Source organism: Typopeltis vanoorti, chromosome 12 (assembly GCF_054136105.1).
Source record: "Typopeltis vanoorti isolate ZY-2024b chromosome 12, IOZ_Tvanoo_1.0, whole genome shotgun sequence".
NCBI lineage: Eukaryota > Metazoa > Arthropoda > Arachnida > Uropygi > Thelyphonidae > Typopeltis > Typopeltis vanoorti.
In genome coordinates, this window is record NC_143560.1 from 70,668,158 (window position 1) to 70,685,984 (window position 17,827).

Consider the following 17,827-nt stretch of genomic DNA (forward strand, 5'->3'; position numbering starts at 1 on the left):
TCCACAGAATTCTTGCCATCATGGTCACTTACTTCTGGATCCTTTGCACTGTTTACTCATCCTCAAGAAATCCAGGTGACCAAATCTACACATAGTGATTTAATTTTACGTATATCAAAACTTTATAGTGATGTATAATAACTTATCTCTACTTGTCAGCATGTTCTTCAACATTCAAGTAATCTTTTGGCTAGAAATACAATTTTATTAATACAGACCAGTATTTTACAATAAAAACATTTATTCAAACCTACCAGTTTCGCCAGCAAACTGTCTGGCTTTTTCAAGGCATTACGGAGATATGAAAGTTAGTAAATGCAAATTAAAAGGAACATAAAAAACGTTGTAAACCAAACCAGTATCTATGGTTACACGTTTCACGTGACAGAGATGACTTATTGTTCTTATTCATTATCACGCATGCGTGTTTGTTGTAGACTTGTAATGTGATTACTGGCTAGCTGTAGTTCAGATTGATTGAGAGAGAGGATCAAGTTTTTCCACGAACTGTTTAGAATTACACCCTGATTTCTGTTGAGGTTTCCGCCGGTTATTAGTACTATTGTGGCTTCCTTAAATACACGATGCCTGTAGTTGTCATCGAGATATGGCATGGAGCTGTTTTGCCAATCTATCTTGTGGTTAGACGTGCAGAAATGATGTGCTAAGCCGGAAGAGATGCTTCTGTTGTGGTTTACATCACCAACATGTTCTTTTTGTCTAATTTCTAAACTTCGTGAAGTTTGTCCGATGTAGGCAAGACCACAGGAGCAGGGAATGTAATATACTCCTGGATATTTGTAGAACGGAACTTTATCTTTTGGAGATCCTAAAACTTGTCTGATGTTGGTGGTTGGTTTGTAGACTACTCTGATGTTGTGGGCTCTTAGTATTCTTGCTATTTGATAAGAAATTGACTTGATGAAAGGTATCACTACAGTAGAAATGTGCTGACGGTGGGATTCTTCTTGTCTGGGGTTGTCATTGTATAGATATTTTTTGATGATGTTTTGAGGATATCCATTTTGTGATAATGTGTTGGCTATTAGTGAGAGTTCATTCTGTGTATCCTCCTCTTCTGATATAAACTTTTTGGCTCTATGTTTCAACATGTGGATAATACTCAGTTTGTGTGACTTGTGATGGTTTGAAGTATAGTGAAGATATCTTCCAGTATCTGTAGGCTTTCTGTAAATGGATAATTTGACAGTGTTAGGTTGTTTTTTTATCAAGATTATCCACATGTTGAAACATAGAGCCAAAAAGTTTATATCAGAAGAGGAGGATACACAGAATGAACTCTCACTAATAGCCAACACATTATCACAAAATGGATATCCTCAAAACATCATCAAAAAATATCTATACAATGACAACCCCAGACAAGAAGAATCCCACCGTCAGCACATTTCTACTGTAGTGATACCTTTCATCAAGTCAATTTCTTATCAAAATGGCTACAAGTAACAAGAACAGAAAGAAAAATTGAAACATTTGTTTATAAAACTAGACTATTGAATGACACAAATGTACAATGGCTATATGAACAAAGAATTAACCAGTATCTAGATAAAATAAAACAAAATGAAGAAATAGAATGGCTTAATATAAAAACGATACTAAATGTAGCAGCAAATGAAAGCTTAGGAAAGACCAAAAAATTCAATAAAAGAAAAAAACTGAAGATCTGGGATGATACAATCAAAGAAATAATCAAAAAGAAAAAAGAAGCCTATCACAAATGGTTAAACAGTAAAAGATTAGAAGATGAAATAGAATATAAAAGAATAAGAGCCATAGCTAAAAGAGAAGTCAGAAAAAGACATAGAGAATCATGGAATAAATTTGTTTCTAATTTAGAACATGATTTATATAAAATAAGACCCAATATATATAAGATTTTGAAACACCTAAATGCAGATACCAAAGAAAACATAAAATTAAACACTGAATTGAAATTAGAAGAATTTCTAAATTACTACACAGAACTGTGGAAAGACAAATATTTTAAAAAAGACAACTGGCAAACAATTAACGAAAATGAAAAGGAAATAACTGAAGAAGAATTAGAAATCAGCCTGAAAGAAACAAGAAACGGAAAATCACCTGGAGAAGATAAGCTAGGTTCAGAACTATATAAATACGCAGGAACAAGATTCAAAGGAAGACTCTTATTATTTTTAAATAAAATTTACTCAACTGGTATCCCCCCAATAGAATGGAAAAAAGCAATTGTGATTCCTATCTTTAAGAAAGGTAATAGAGATGACCCTAAAAACTATAGAGGTATCAGTATACTAAATTCATGTTACAAAATATACAGCAGAATCTTAAATAACAAATTAATGAAATATTCCGAAAACTTTATTCTAGAGGTACAAAATGGATTTAGAAAAGGATGATCATGTATAGACCCAGCCTTCTGCCTAAAATTAATAATAGAGAAAAGAAGAGAATATAATTTAGAAACACATATTACATTTATTGACTTTGAAAAAGCATTTGACAAAGTTAAAAGAAACATATTATTTAACATATTAAAAGAAAGACAAATACCAAATAATATCCTAAAACCTGTCACAAGTATATATGAAAATAATCAAATACAAATAAGATTAAATCATGAGCTATCATATACAAGAGAGATAAACCAAGGGGTCCGACAGGGATGTCCCCTCTCAGCAACTCTTTTTAATATCTACTTAAATGAAATAATGATAAAATGGAGTAAAAATTTACATCAAGGAATTAAACTTTCACCTACAGTTAACTTAAACACTCTCCTCTTTGCAGACGACCAAATAATAATTACAAATTCTGAAGATAACTTACAGAAAGCTATTTTAAATCTAAATGAGATATCCAAAGATTATGGTATGATATATCAACGGAAAAATCAAAAACTATGGCCTTTAAAGGACAAGATCCAGCAAGAACTAAAATAGTATTAGATAACAAGATCTTAGAACAGGTGAATTCATTTAACTACCTAGGATGTATGATCACTTATGAAAATGAAAAAGATATAAACATAAAAATTGCAAAATATTTAAAAATAACAGGAGTAATTAACTCTATATTTAAATCAAACCTAGTTCAAAAACAAACCAGGCTAAAAGTATACAATACATTAGACCTACTGGTCTTAATGTATGGAAGCGAAATCTGGACAATAAAACAAAAAGACAAACAACGATTAACAACAGCAGAAATGAAGTTTATGAGAAAAACTGCAAAGTATACTCTATTTGATCACAAAAGAAACAAAGCTATTATGAAAGAATTAAACCAAGAACCAGTAATTGAAAAAATTAAAAAATATAAACATAGATGGATGGAACACGTTCAAAGAATGAAAACAGAAAGATTACCAAAACAAGCCTTAAAGTACAAGCCATTAGGAAAAAGAAAACCAGGACGTCCTCTTAAACGATTCAACGATGACTTCTAAGGCCGGAACAGGCCATTCTAGGCCTAAATCCTTGATTTAGGCCTAGAATGGCCTAAATTCTATGCCATCTGCACGTCTAACTACACGATAGATTGGCAAAACAGCTCCATGCCATATCTCGATGACGACTACAGGCATCGTGTATTTAAGGAAGCCACAATAGTACTAATAACCGGCGAAAACCTCAACAGAAATCAGGGTGTAATTCTAAACAGTTCGTGGAAAAATTTGATCCTCTCTCTCAATCAATCTGAACTACAGCTAGCCAGTAATCACATTACAAGTCTACAACAAACACGCATGCGTGATAATGAATAAGAACAATAAGTCATCTCTGTCACGCGAAACGTGTAACCATAGATACTGGTTTGGTTTACAACGTTTTTTATGTTCCTTTTAATTTGCATTTACTAACTTTCATATCTCCGTAATGCCTTGAAAAAGCCAGACAGTTTGCTGGCGAAACTGGTAGGTTTGAATAAATGTTTTTATTGTAAAATACTGGTCTGTATTAATAAAATTGTATTTCTATTATAAAACGACCAAAAATGTATAATTTAATCTTTTGGCTATTTTTTCCACTTTTGCAGCATATCTGTGAACTTCAACTCCCTGTCCACCATCACCTCCTCATGTACATAACCTCAGATGAGGGCATTCTATCCATTGGTGTAATACTGTTAGTGGCCTTTGTGCCACTAACAGTATTACACCAATGTGGTGTAATACTGTTACGGTGTGGTTACCACACAACAGTGTGGTGTTATTCTATTTAGATGATTTGACATCTCTATATCATCTCTTCTTCATCTTTATTAACTGTTACCTTTCTTAGTTTTGCATCATCAAAAAAAAAAAAATAATGGTTGGAAATGACTTTGCAAAGTCCAGAATTTTCATATTATAGCCATCTCTTCTTTTTCCTGAAGTCATTCCATAACTGTTACCTTTCCTAGTTTTGCATCATCAACAAAACTAATGGTTGGATATTCCTTTGGAGTCATTCCACTCCACTAACTCAGTTTTGTTCCCAATGGGAGTAGGCAGAACTCTTTTAGTCCTAACTAACTGTTTTTGAATTGATTTTTAGCCATTCTCCATTCATAGTCATCATTAATAGCTAAGTTAAGACTATTGATAATTTATAAGATCAGAACAAGAGTATGGTGACAAGTGCCACCATCTTGTGACCTTAAACCATAACGCTCATATTATTATCTGAAAGAGTTGGAGTTCTACAGTCAGTTTTCTTGTGTTGCAGGATTAAAAAGTACATGCCTACACCAAGATTGATTAACTTGGAAACTGGCCAAAGACAGGCATAGAAAAAGTTCTTTTCAACATCTGTAATGGTCTTTCTTCTGGCATTCTAGCATTACAAACAAGGATTGTTTCCACAAATCTACCTAGTCTGCTTAAAAAATATTCCCTGTATTATTTTTGAATAAGTCAAATAGCAGCTTCCCAAGTTAGAGCCTCAGGTCATCTCTTTTTCCAAATTCTACTTCACCATATATGACTCTTTTCTTGTCCATCAACCACTCTCTTTATTGATGTCACTAGCTTTTCATCCAATCTTTTGCTTCAATTTACTCTAGAGTCTTATGTAATATCTTTTAAAATGACTTTACGAAGTCCAGAATTATCATGTTATAGCCATCTCTTCTTTTCCCTGCTGTTATTGTAGTGGTCATAAAGTTACTTTATTGTAGAAACTGTTACTGTTAGTTTATTGTAACACTTGGGGTATATATTTTTTCCCTTAACTAATTTTTATTTCTATTGGATTCATTTCTTCCAACTGAAACTGATAAGAATGATAGGGTTTATAAGTGCTATTCTCACTTAATGGAATAGACAATTACATTGCTAACATCAGGGTATTTGTCTTTTATTTTTTTTCTGTTCTCAAAATCTCCCCCAATCTGCACTAGATTGGCAATTTGAACATCCCTCCTAAAAAGTTATTCTGAAATCATTTGAGAGTTTGACCTTACAGAATTGTTTTTAAGAGATACTTATGCTGTGAGATGTTTCTTTTAATTAACATGAAAAACACAAGGAATAAGTAATACTATTTATTTAATGCCATATATTTCAGTCTGAAGATTAGATTCCATCATCAGTGGTGACAATAATTAATTACAAGGTAGAACATGAAGAATGGATTGATTTGAAAATGTAAGTCATGTGATGTTACACATAAAACAACACAATGGTATAATCGATAGAATATTGCGATATTAATTATTCATTAACTATTAAAAAAAATTATTTGTGTGATTAGAATAAGACTTTTCCCACTCAGTGCTTTCTTTAATCAAATATTCAAATTTACACAGTATCCTATAATCTGAAACATGCTTAATTCATTGATGTTGGTATAAATTTGAAGGTTTCTTTAAAGAAAGTGCTGAGATATGGAAAAGTCTTATTCTAATCACACAGTAATATTTTTTAATAGCTAATGAGTAATTAATATTGCAACATTCCCTCAGTTATATAATTGTGTTTTTTTTTATGTATAACATCACACAGTTCTTACTTTTTCAAATCAATCCACTCTTTGCATTCTATCTTATAATTAACTGTTGTTGCCACTGATGATGGCCTGTAATATTCAGGCCGAAATATGTCACGTTAAATAAATAATTACTTATTTCTTGTGTTTTTCATGTTAATTAAATAATCTTAAAGTATATTTGCCCATTCTTGTTTAGCTGAATTGCTCTCATATGCATTTGTTACTTCAGATGTCATTTTCTGATATTCTCATCCATATTTTTTAATTTGTGTATTCTCTTTCAGGGAAGGATAAAATTCATTTCTAATAACTGAATGGTTGTATATGTACATTCTCATCTTTAGTAAAGCAGAATGATGATAGTCATCATATTTTAATATCCCCTTAATGTCTCCTTCTTTATGTTATTATTATATCAATTTTTTTGGCTAAAGCTGATGAACATGATGATTACAATATGATCTTCATAGAACCCATTGACATCATAAGAGATTCAGTTTATTCTCAAATATGATTACTAAATAACTTAAGGAATTCACAATGTATACTAGAATACAAATTAAATTAAACTTTAATATATATTTCCAATATTTCGGCAACGTCACGTTGCCAACTTCATGGGAACTTAAGATAAAGACACGTGCATGCAGGCACTACAAACAGCAAATGAGGAATGAAGCAAGGAAGCTACCGTTTTTCCTAAAGTCCTGATGGTTTTCCCCCTAACAGGCTATATTAGGTATTCTTGGCCATTGGGCTGAAGTTCTCCTGATGTATGTCTCCCAAATTTGGGGCAGATGCATCCAAATTTGTTGAAGTTTGTCATGTGTCTTAGGTTTCACCAGTACAGCCACTCTGGACTTGCTGACCATGCTCTGGATACACGCCACAGAATACGGTGGAAAAAAGCCACAATAATACATCGCAGCAAGTTTAAATTTGAAAGACTATTCATGGAATCAGCCTCAGCCCTAAAAAACATGCCAAACCACATGCCAGACAAATTTGGATGCATGAGACTGCCCCAAATTTGGGAGACATACATCAGGAGAATTTCAGCCCAATGGCCAGGAATACCCAATATAGCCTGCTAGGGGAGCACCATCAGGACTTTAGGAAAAACAATAGCTTCCTCGCTTCATTCCTCATTTGCTGTTTGTACTGCCTGTGTGCACTTGTCTATATCTTAAGTTCCCATGAAGAAGGCAACGTGATGTTGCCTAAATATTGGAAATATATAAGAAAGTTTAATTTAATTTATATTCTAGTATACGTTGTGAATTCCTTAAGTTATTTAGTAATCATGTATAACCAACGTATAAGCCTTTCTACAAGAATTATTCTCAAATATGTTTAAAGGCATTCCTCGAAGATGATTTCAACCATACTCCTACTCTAAAACTGAAATTTAAAATAAATTCCTCTTGGAGGCATTTATTTCCAGTGATAAAGAGTACATTATCTGGCTGTAGTCTATGTGGTTAGCCTAGTGGCTGTGCGCTTTGCAACCATATGCCTCGGGAAGGAGTGTCCTAGGTTCGATTTCCGTTGGAGACATGAGGAGCTAAGGATCTTCCTCAGCCATAGCCAAGTTAGGACAGCAGGGTTTTTTCCACCAGTTTATCTGGGATTTTTCATCCCACAAGCAGGTAAACCGGTCCCATGAACACATACGGCTACAGTGATAAATATACTACAGCAAAGAAGGCAATGGGAAACCACCTTGCTCATAATCATCTCTCTAGTATGGTAGCATATAGCTACTCCCACCAGCTATATGGCTGAGGGAATAGGATCTGGCTGTGCATCAACTAATAACATGATTATAAGATATATTACTCTTTCTTTTAAGGTTACAAGATGATCAGCATTCATATTTATGAATTTAGGGACACAAAACACACGTGTTGAAAAGATTATTTTACTAATTAATAATAAAATAATAACTTTACATTTCAACCCCTGTATTGAGGTCATCTTCAGAAGGATACATGTGTATAAGAACAAGCTACATGCTGTTGCACTCTAAACAAGTAAATTACATCTACATTGTTAACTAATCTTTTTTCTTAGCCTGCCCTCTAGTGATAAAAAAAATAATAAATAAAAAAAAATAAAATAAATAAAAATAAAATAAACAAAAATAAAATAAAAACTACAATAAAACTCTGCTAAAGTCCTCACGTACTAGGATTCTTCTGGAATTATACAGTTTATATTGTTATATTACGATTATCTTCTGGATTTGTACAGTACAAGTTGCTATTGAATGTTCAGGAGGGGAAAAAAAAAAAAAAACACTTCACCAAGTCATCTTGTATTGAGATTTTTCTTTGTGGTTGCTATGAAGGTTGTAGATGGGTCCTCCACATTCTTGGAATTGTTAGACCATCATTTTTATTCAGATTTGGATCATGTTTGAGCATTTCACATGCTTCCTTGAATTTCCGCTCGAACCAGGTTTTGGTGTGGTGTAGGGACTTGGTACAATTCTGTGGTATGTTTGGAGTGCATGGTCAGAAAGGCCGGTTTTTCCAAAATGGAGGTATTTTATGTGACGTTTGTGTTCATCCTTTCTGATTGGGATGGTTTGCCCTGTTTCCCCTATGTATGGTATGTTACATGTGCAATCTATTTTGTAAACCCCTGGGTGGGCTAAGTGTGGCAGGGGATCCTTGGAAGAACTGAGTAGGTGCCTTAATTTTGTCGGGGTTTAAAGGTATTTTTGATGTTGTATTTGTGTAGTGTTCTGTCTATTTTTTCTGAAATGCCTCTAATATATGGTATAACATTAGCATTCTTGAAATCTTTTTTGTTATTAGTGGTATCTTTGTGGAGGATCTTGTGAACGGTTTTTATACCGTATCCATTTTTTATAAAGGTATGTTTGATGGTCTCATATTCATTTGAACAAATGGTTTGAGCTCTGTGTTTAAGGGTGCTTATGACCCCTAGTTTTTGTGTTTGGTGGTGATAAGAAGTTTTGTGTATGTACTGGCCTGTATGTGTAGGTTTGTGGTAAACTGAGAAGGAGAGACGGCCTGAAGGAAGACGTGTGACAAGTGTGTCTAGGAACAGAAGAGAGTTGTTTTTGTCAATTTCAGTGGTGAATTGGATGTGTTTGTGTTGTTTGTTCAAGTGGCTAAGGAATGTATCTAGTGCTTGGCGGCCATGGGGCCAAATGGAAGCTGGGCAAGCTCGTGGTTGACAAGGGTGTTAGAGCTAGGTTTTTTACTTGGAGAGTGGTGAATGAGTGGAATAAGCTTCCAGAGTCTGTTGTGGGTGCTAAGACCGTGAATGAGTTCAAGGCAAGGTATGATAGATACTGTGTGAATGTTGAATAGTTGTTCTTGATGTGATGTTAGGGCCTCCCTCGATGAGTCTGTCGACTCCTTGGAGTTTCCTGGAACAACAATAATAATAATAATAATGGCAAAAATATCATCGACGTATCTGAGCCAAATTTTGGGCTTTAGGCACGCCGATTCTAGAGCTCGTTGCTCAAAATCTTCCATATAAAAGTTCGCTATTGGGGGGGGGGGGGGAGTGGTGAGCCCATGCCGGTACCCTCTTTTTTGAAGGTAAAAATTGTTTTTGTTTTGCCACACGAAATATCCGGAGCAGAGAACGTGGGCAAAGAGGGCTGTGATGTCGTGTGGAAATATGTTCAGTAAGAGTAGGATAGTATCATTGATTGGAACATTGGTGAAAAGGGAAGTTATATCAAAGCTGACTAATAGATCTCGGTCATTGAGTGTAATATTTTTAATTTTGTTTATGAATTGTTGTGTATTTTTTATGTAGGAAGGGGAATGACCAACCAATTCCTTGAGTGTGGCTGCTAATTTTTTGACTAAGTAGCAATTCGGATTGTCAATTCCTTCCATAATTGGACGTAATGGCGTGTCTGTTTTGTGTACTTTTGGCAGGCCATAAATTCTGGGCGTGCGGGCATACTGCGGTATTAATTTTTTAATTGTTTCTTCCAGCCACGTGTTAACTGATTTAAGTAGCTCAGTAGTTTTCTTTTTGTTACATTGCATGGGGTTGTAATTTACAATTTGGTAGGTGTTGTGGTCCGATACCAAATGGTTCATTTTTTTAATGTAGGTTGTCTGATTTAAAACAACAGTGGCGTTCCCTTTATCTGCTTTTGTGATAATAATGTCACGGTTATTTTTTAGGGATTTGAGGGCCAGTTTATCTGCTTTGTTTTGGTTGCTGCTTAATTTTTTGGTAGAATTTAGTAAACAGGCAGTTTCCATCCGTATTTTGTCAGCTAAATTGGCGGGGAGGGATCTTAAACCTCTCTCGATATGATATATTATATGTAGTTTATTTACTGACCTCGGAGCAATGGCGTAATTTAAACCTTTCTCCAGTAGTGAGAGTTCTCCTTGTGTGACATAACTTCCCTTTTCACCAATGTCCCAATCAATGATACTATCCTACTCTTACAGAACATATTTCCACACGACATCACGGCCCTCTTTGCCCACGTACTCTGCTCCGGATATTTCGTGTGGCAAAACAATTTTTACCTTCAAAAAGAGGGTACTGCCATGGGCTCACCCCCCCCCCCCCCAATAGCAAACTTTTATATGGAAGATTTTGAGCAACGAGCTCTAGAATTGGCGTGCTTAAAGCCCAAAATTTGGCTCAGATATGTCGACGATATTTTTGCCATTTGGCCCCACGGCCACCAAGCACTAGATACATTCCTTAGCCACCTGAACAAACAAACAACACAAACGCATCCAATTCACCATTGAAATTGAAAAAAACAACTCTCTTCCGTTCCTAGACACACTTGTCACACGTCTTCCTTCAGGCCGTCTCTCCTTCTCAGTTTACCGCAAACCTACACACACAGGCCAGTACATACACAAAACTTCTTATCACCACCCAACACAAAAACTAGGGGTCATAAGAACCCTTAAACACAGAGCTCAAACCATTTGTTCAAATGAACAAGCTCTTAACCATGAATATGAGACCATCAAACATACCTTTATAAAAAACGGATACAGTATAAAAACCGTTCACAAGATCCTCCACAATGATACCACTAATAACAAAAAAGATTTCAAGAATGCTATTGCTATACCATATGTTAGAGGCATTTCAGAAAAAATAGACAGAACACGTCACAAATACAACATCAAAACTACTTTAAACCCCCGACAAAATTAAGGCACCTACTCAGTTCTTCCAAGGATCCCTTGTCACACTTAGCCCACCCAGGGGTTTACAAAATAGATTGCACACGTAACATACCATACATAGGGGAAACAAGGCAAACCGTCCCAATCAGAAAGGATGAACACAAACGTCACATAAAATACCTCCATTTTGGAAAAACCGGCCTTTCTGACCATGCACTCCAAACATACCACAGAATTGACTGGAAACGTATCAAGTCCCTACACCGCACCAAAACCTGGTTCGAGCGGAAATTCAAGGAAGCATGTGAAATGCTCAAACATGATCCGAATCTGAATAAAAATGATGGTCTAACAATTCCAAGAATGTGGAGGACCCATCTACAACCTTCATAGCAACCACAAAGAAAAATCTCAATACAAGAAGACTTGGTGAAGTGTTTTTTTTTTTTTTCCTCCTGAACATTCAATAGCAACCTGTTCTGTACAAATCCAGAAGATAATCATAATATAATAATATAACAATATAAACTGTATAATTCCAGAAGAATCCTAGTACGTGAGGACTTTAACAGAGTTTATTGTAGTTTTTATTTTATTTTTGTTTATTTTATTTTTATTTATTTATTTTTTTTATTTATTATTATTATTTTTTTTATCACTAGAGGGCAGGCTAAGAAAAAAGATTAGTTAACAATGTAGATGTAATTTACTTGTTTAGAGTGCAACAGCATGTAGCTTGTTCTTATACACATGTATCCTTCTGAAGATGACCTCAATATAGGGGTCGAAACGTAAAGTTATTATTTTATTATTAATCAGTAAAATAATCTTTTCAACATGTGTGTTTTGTGTCCCTAAATTCATAAATATCAATAAGATATATATTAGTAGTTATGTGTACAGTTTGAATTATGTCATTGTTTTCATATGAAATGCTTATTTTAACCTCACCATTGATTCAATTATTTTGGGAAATTCTAAGATTCAGATGAAGGGTAAAAAATAAAATAAACAAACAAACAAAAAAAAGAATGTAATTTATGCTTATAGATATGAAAGAAACACTAATGGAGAAAGTAAAAAGAGTATTTTAGTAGAATTGGGACGAAGAAAATTTGAGCCAGCGTAGTTCTGTGGCATCTTTGAGACAATAAATGTTTTTTCAATAGAGTATGCCATGAGTGAATATATAAAAATGTCCTTTAATAACTCCAGCTAATATTTCCTAGTGTTTTAACTAGTACCACCAAGCAAGACTGTATAGACCTATCGAAACTGTCAGGAGTAAAAAATTAATCAAACCACACAACACACACTACAATATGGTGACTGCAACTGGAAAATGTGAGGATCGATAAAAAAATGATGTCCAGAAGAACATAGCGATTAATGTTTTTTAAAAAAGAGAGAAAAACAGTTTCTATTGTGGAAGATGATTTTCTTCATCCTTCAGGATGAATGCCAGGTCATTTTTATTTAGGTTTGGATGATGCAGAAAGGCTTCACAATATTCATTAAACAAACAATCAAACTTGTCAGGAATGTACATATCACTAATTCACTATTAAAATAGCATTCAGTAATTCATTACTCTTCCTTTCCTACTTAATGAATCAGCTTCCAAATAAAACAACCAAATTACATGCTACAAAATTACATGATTACATAACTACAGTAATAATAAATTTTGTTGTTTGTTTGTTGTTTTCTAGTTATGCCACCGTACCTTTAAAGATCAGTTTCTCGATGTTGGCATTGTTAATATTTGTAATTGATGCTGTGAAGATATCCAATTTTTTAATATTTAGCATCCTCTGTGTGTTTTAATTATGTGCCTAGTTAAGCATCTATTTTTTTATTCATATACAGATGTCACTTGTGGAAGATGATTTTCCACATACACACACACTTTACATTAATAAAGTGTGTGTGTGTGTGTGTGTGTGTGTGTGTGCGCGCGCGCGTGCGTGCACATGCGCGCTTCTCTTTATTCTTCTTAATACAATCACATATTTCCTTTTGGGTATGCTATGTGGATAATGTTTTTGCAACTTGGCCTGAATCTGAGCATCTCTGCATACTTTCCTAACCAAGATTAAAAGACAGCACCTTGACATCAACTTTACAGTGGAAAAAGAAAAGGATGGAAAATGAGTGTTCTTGGACATCCTCCTTTCCTATACCATCATCTTTCCTATACTTACAACTTCTGTACATCATAAACTCGCCTTCACAGGCCATTACATGTAACAAGATTCAGCCTTTCACCCATCTCAAAAAACAAGCATCATCGAATCCTTACTTAATAGAGCACATGTTGTCTACACCAATCCCAAAGATATTCAACTAGAACTTGACACCAATCGAAGCATCGTTCTATGGAATGGGTGTTGCAGATTACATTTAATCTTCTTTCAGGTGTACCCATTCCATAGCACGATGCTTTGATTGGTGTCAAGTTCTTACAATTACAGAAATCTCTAAAGAAATTTCAAAAATCCTTACTACATTACAGTTTAGTTCTCATATTTTTCCCTGTTAACAAAATCAATGGGTTGCTGTACCTTCCACAAAAGATAAACAGTTCCCCCCCCCTCTCTAGTGTTTACTAGGAACAGTGTGATTGCCCCTTCTCTTCTTTGGACAAACAGGATGTTCAATTAGAAAATGACTGCTGGAACACAAACTACATCACCACAATAAGCCCTCAAAAATCTGGCTTATCACAGCTCTCTGTGTCAGGCCAGTGTGATACTGATCACATTATCCTCTGGTCCTATACATGCTTCATCAGTGCCTTAACTTTGAGTGGTTTATAGAGAATGCTGAAGCTCTTCTATGCTGTCCAAACTAAAATAAGAATAACTGTTCATCCATAGGAAAGATTTGGGAAAGTCTCATCCTGATAAATGGCGAGCACCATGTCATTTCCCACCATGCTGTTTTAATTTATTTTATTTATAAAATTTTCTCATTTTTATGATATTCAACAAGATGGTATAGATGTTAGTCAACCAGAAATACTCAAATATGGAAGTACATATAAAAGTATTACAGTAGCTGCACTACATAATTCAGAAGGCTTGGTCAAAGAGTTGAATTCCAGGTGATTGGAGTAGAGCTATCATAATACCCATCTGTAAAAAAGGAAATTTAACTGGATATGAGAATTACAGAGGTATTTCCTTACTGGGTCTCAATCACTATATTATTGTTGATAGTGATATCTTCAAGCTGATTCAAGATACAAGAGTATATAGAAGATTTGAAATTGGAAGTGATTACCATTGAATATAGAATGTCTAAGAAAACATTTTGGAAAATTATGGAGATAACTATCGTGTTTGAGTAAAACTTTAGTTTAATATTAACCAAAATCAACACTCGACGTTTTGATCTTTATATCAAGATCATCTTCTGGAGCATATACACTGTATACGGAGAAACAAGCTGCACTACAATCTACATGGTTTTGCTAAAGTTACTGACCAACCGTTACAACAATTGTTGTCCTGACCTCTGGTGAAAAAAAAAAAAAACCTTGCCTACATCGATGCTAGAGTCTTATTATTATTATTATCTATTGGTTACAAAATTGCATTGGGCTGGAGAGCAACATGTTTATATATATATATATTAAAAACATGATTATACATATAAATTTCAACCAGTTGATATGGAATGGTTTCCAATGCTAGCTGAAGGTTGCTTAATGTCCTAAAGTATGCTGGGTATTAAGTAGACTGAATATGTGCCTTCCAGATTCTTGGAATTTTCATGCTGCCATTATTGTTGATATTAGGATGGTTAATCAGAATGTCACAAGCTTCTTTAAATTTTCTTTCATACCAGGTTTTTGTATGGTATAGAGAGCGGATACTCTCTATACCATAGACCATATGGAAACCATTCCATACCAACTGGTTGAAATTTATATGTATAAAATCATGTTTTTAATATATACAGGTAATCTTCGACTTACGATGGGGTTCCATTCCAACGTCTCTGTCGTAAGTCGAGGACGTTTAACCTAACCTAACAAATCAAAAATTAAACCTAAGGTTAGGTTTAATTTTTGATTTGTTGATTTCTGTTATATTTTCATAAATTAGGTTTCTATTTAACTTAAAACGGTTAAAAATATATAAACCTACATAAACATTTATAAATTATTTATTAGCAGATATACATACAAATACATAAATATTAAATTAAGAAAGAAAAATTTAAGAAAAAAATACATAAACACATATCAAAAATGGTGCACTTTAATTTGAAATTCCTTTAAATATTAGTTAACCGTTTAACATACCAATTAGAAATCAGAAAGCGGTCATTTTTCTGCCAATTTTTTGGGCGAGGGTGATTTGCTGAATGAAATTCATCATTATTTGAAAAATGATGAATTTGTGCAAATGCAAATGAAATAGCCGGTACATGCCATTGGCAACTTTTCTCGGCTGAAAGGAAATAGGCACAAGATTGTCTAGCGTCTATATTCAGTTGTATTTATATGTGATACCAAAATTCAAAATCAATTTTGGTGCAATAGACAAAAGACGTGTCACAGACATCTTTGTATGTTAAGGGGGCTAACATAAACATAAACTAAAAACTTATTAATGGTGTCTTTAATTAAACAGGTGAGTAACTATCACTCATTTCGATGATATGGTTATTTCTCACGATCGGGAGTAGCTTTTTTTAATCAGAAAATTGGTTAATGTTGTCTGTTGAGTTTTTGTTTTCTTTTCTTCTTCATATATTTCGCGATAACATCTCACTGCTTCTTGAATTTGCTTTTCAACTTTGGCGAAGTGATCAGTGTCTTGATCCATATTTTCGAGTAGCTGAAGTCCTTGATTTAGTTTTGAAAATACTTCAGCTAATCCTTTTACAGTAAATTTTTTAATGATTTCTTTTCTTCAACTTCCTCATTATTCCTTTCTTCTTCTACAACTCTTTCGTTTTGGAAAAATCAAGTCTTCATCAGTCAGTTCATCTTCTTCGTGATCTGCTAATTCTTCTATTCTTGTGTAGAGGCTTAAGTGCTATGAGGACATTATGTTGGAGGTTTAATGGATTTTTTACAACACTCAAAAAGAATTAAAATAGAATTTAATACTTCCTATATTTCGTCCTAGTCACTAGGACATCTACGGGGATTACAAAGACAATTAATGTAACATGCACACAAAAACTTACAATACTAAGCCCAACCACGTGGGTGACAATAAAGTCCTATCTAGGTGGAGCGCCCTCTAAGGGCAGTTGTAGGTGGCCTGGAATGTAAGGTGGGACCTCTGGTGATGACTGTTTCCCAAATCTTCGGAAGCTTAATGCAACCGTATTTGTTAAGATTTGGTTGGTTTTTGAGAGCTGCTGCTGCTTCTAAGAAAGGTCTCTCTTTCTTGAATTTGCTGTGGGGGAGCACGGTGGTTTTCTTCCATGATACTCTGTGGGTGGTGTCCAAAACATGGTCAGCCAAGCCTGAATGGCCATAGTTGTGTTTAACGATGTACGACTTGTGTTCCTCCAGGCGGATGGATGCTGATCTGCCTGTCTGTCCAAAGTACGCAAGCTTACAGGAACAGGGTACTTTGTAAACTCCAGGCAGAGAGAGAGAGGAGGGAGCTGATCTTTCGTAGAACGGATAAGGGTAGCCAGTTTGCGGTAGGGCTTATATGCTGCGTGTAGGTTATACTTTTTTAGTATCTTGGCTATTTTTTTCGAAGTGCCACGGATGTATGGTATGGTGATGGCATTTTTAAATTCTTGTTGACGAGAGGGATGGGGAATGGGGGAGGAATTGATTATTTTTTTGATGCTGTGTTTGCTGTAGCCATTGGAGAGGAAAGTTCTGTGTATGTGGTTAAGCTCAGTAGTGAGGGCGGTTCCACTGGAACAAAGATTGTGGGCTCTCTTAGTAAGGGTTTTAATGATGCCATATTGTTGTGAGGGGTGGTGGTGGGAGAGTTTGTGAATGTATCTGCCTATGTGTGTGGGTTTTCTGTATACAGTGAAGGCAAGTGTATCATTAGGCAGGCGCGTGACTAAGGTGTCTAGGAAGGGTAAACAATTGTTCTTTTCCTTTTCCATAGTAAACTGGATTCTTGGATGTAGGCTATTGAGATGACCAAGGAAGGAATCTAACGTGTCTGGGCCATGAGGCCAAATAGAGAACACATCATCTACATATCTTAGCCAGATAGAAGGTTTGAGTGGGGCTGAGTCTATGGCTCGTTTTTCGAAATCTTCCCTATAGAAATTGGCAAGGGGGGATGAGAGGGGGGAGCCCATGGCGGTTCCCTCTATCTGCTTGTAGATTTTGTTATTCCAAGCGAAATACCCAGAGTTGATGGCAAAGGAAAAGAGATCTAAGATGTCAGAGAGAAAAACGTTTTCTAAGAGAGATGAAGTGTCAGTTAAGGGAATATTGGTAAACAAGGAGGAGATATCAAAGCTTACTAATGTCTGTATTATTCAAGGTTAAATTTTCTGTGAGGGCTTTAAAGTGGGTCGAGTTTTTTATATAGGAAGCTGAATTTCCGGTGAGGGGGGACAGAGAGTTGGCCAGCTGTTTAGACAGTCTGTAACAAGGTGCATTGGTGGCATCTACTATAGGCCTGAGTGGGGAATTAGATTTGTGGATTTTTGGTAAACCGTATATTCGGGGGGGACGGGAGC

General features: G+C 35.0%; 1 protein-coding gene across 2 annotated transcripts in view; it reads left to right on the top strand.

Annotated features, from left to right (window-relative positions):
• Nucleotides 1–17,827, top strand: part of Arms (Ankyrin repeat-rich membrane spanning) — a 640,210-nt gene that overhangs the window by 256,314 nt on the left and 366,069 nt on the right. The gene's annotated exons all lie outside the window — the stretch shown is intronic.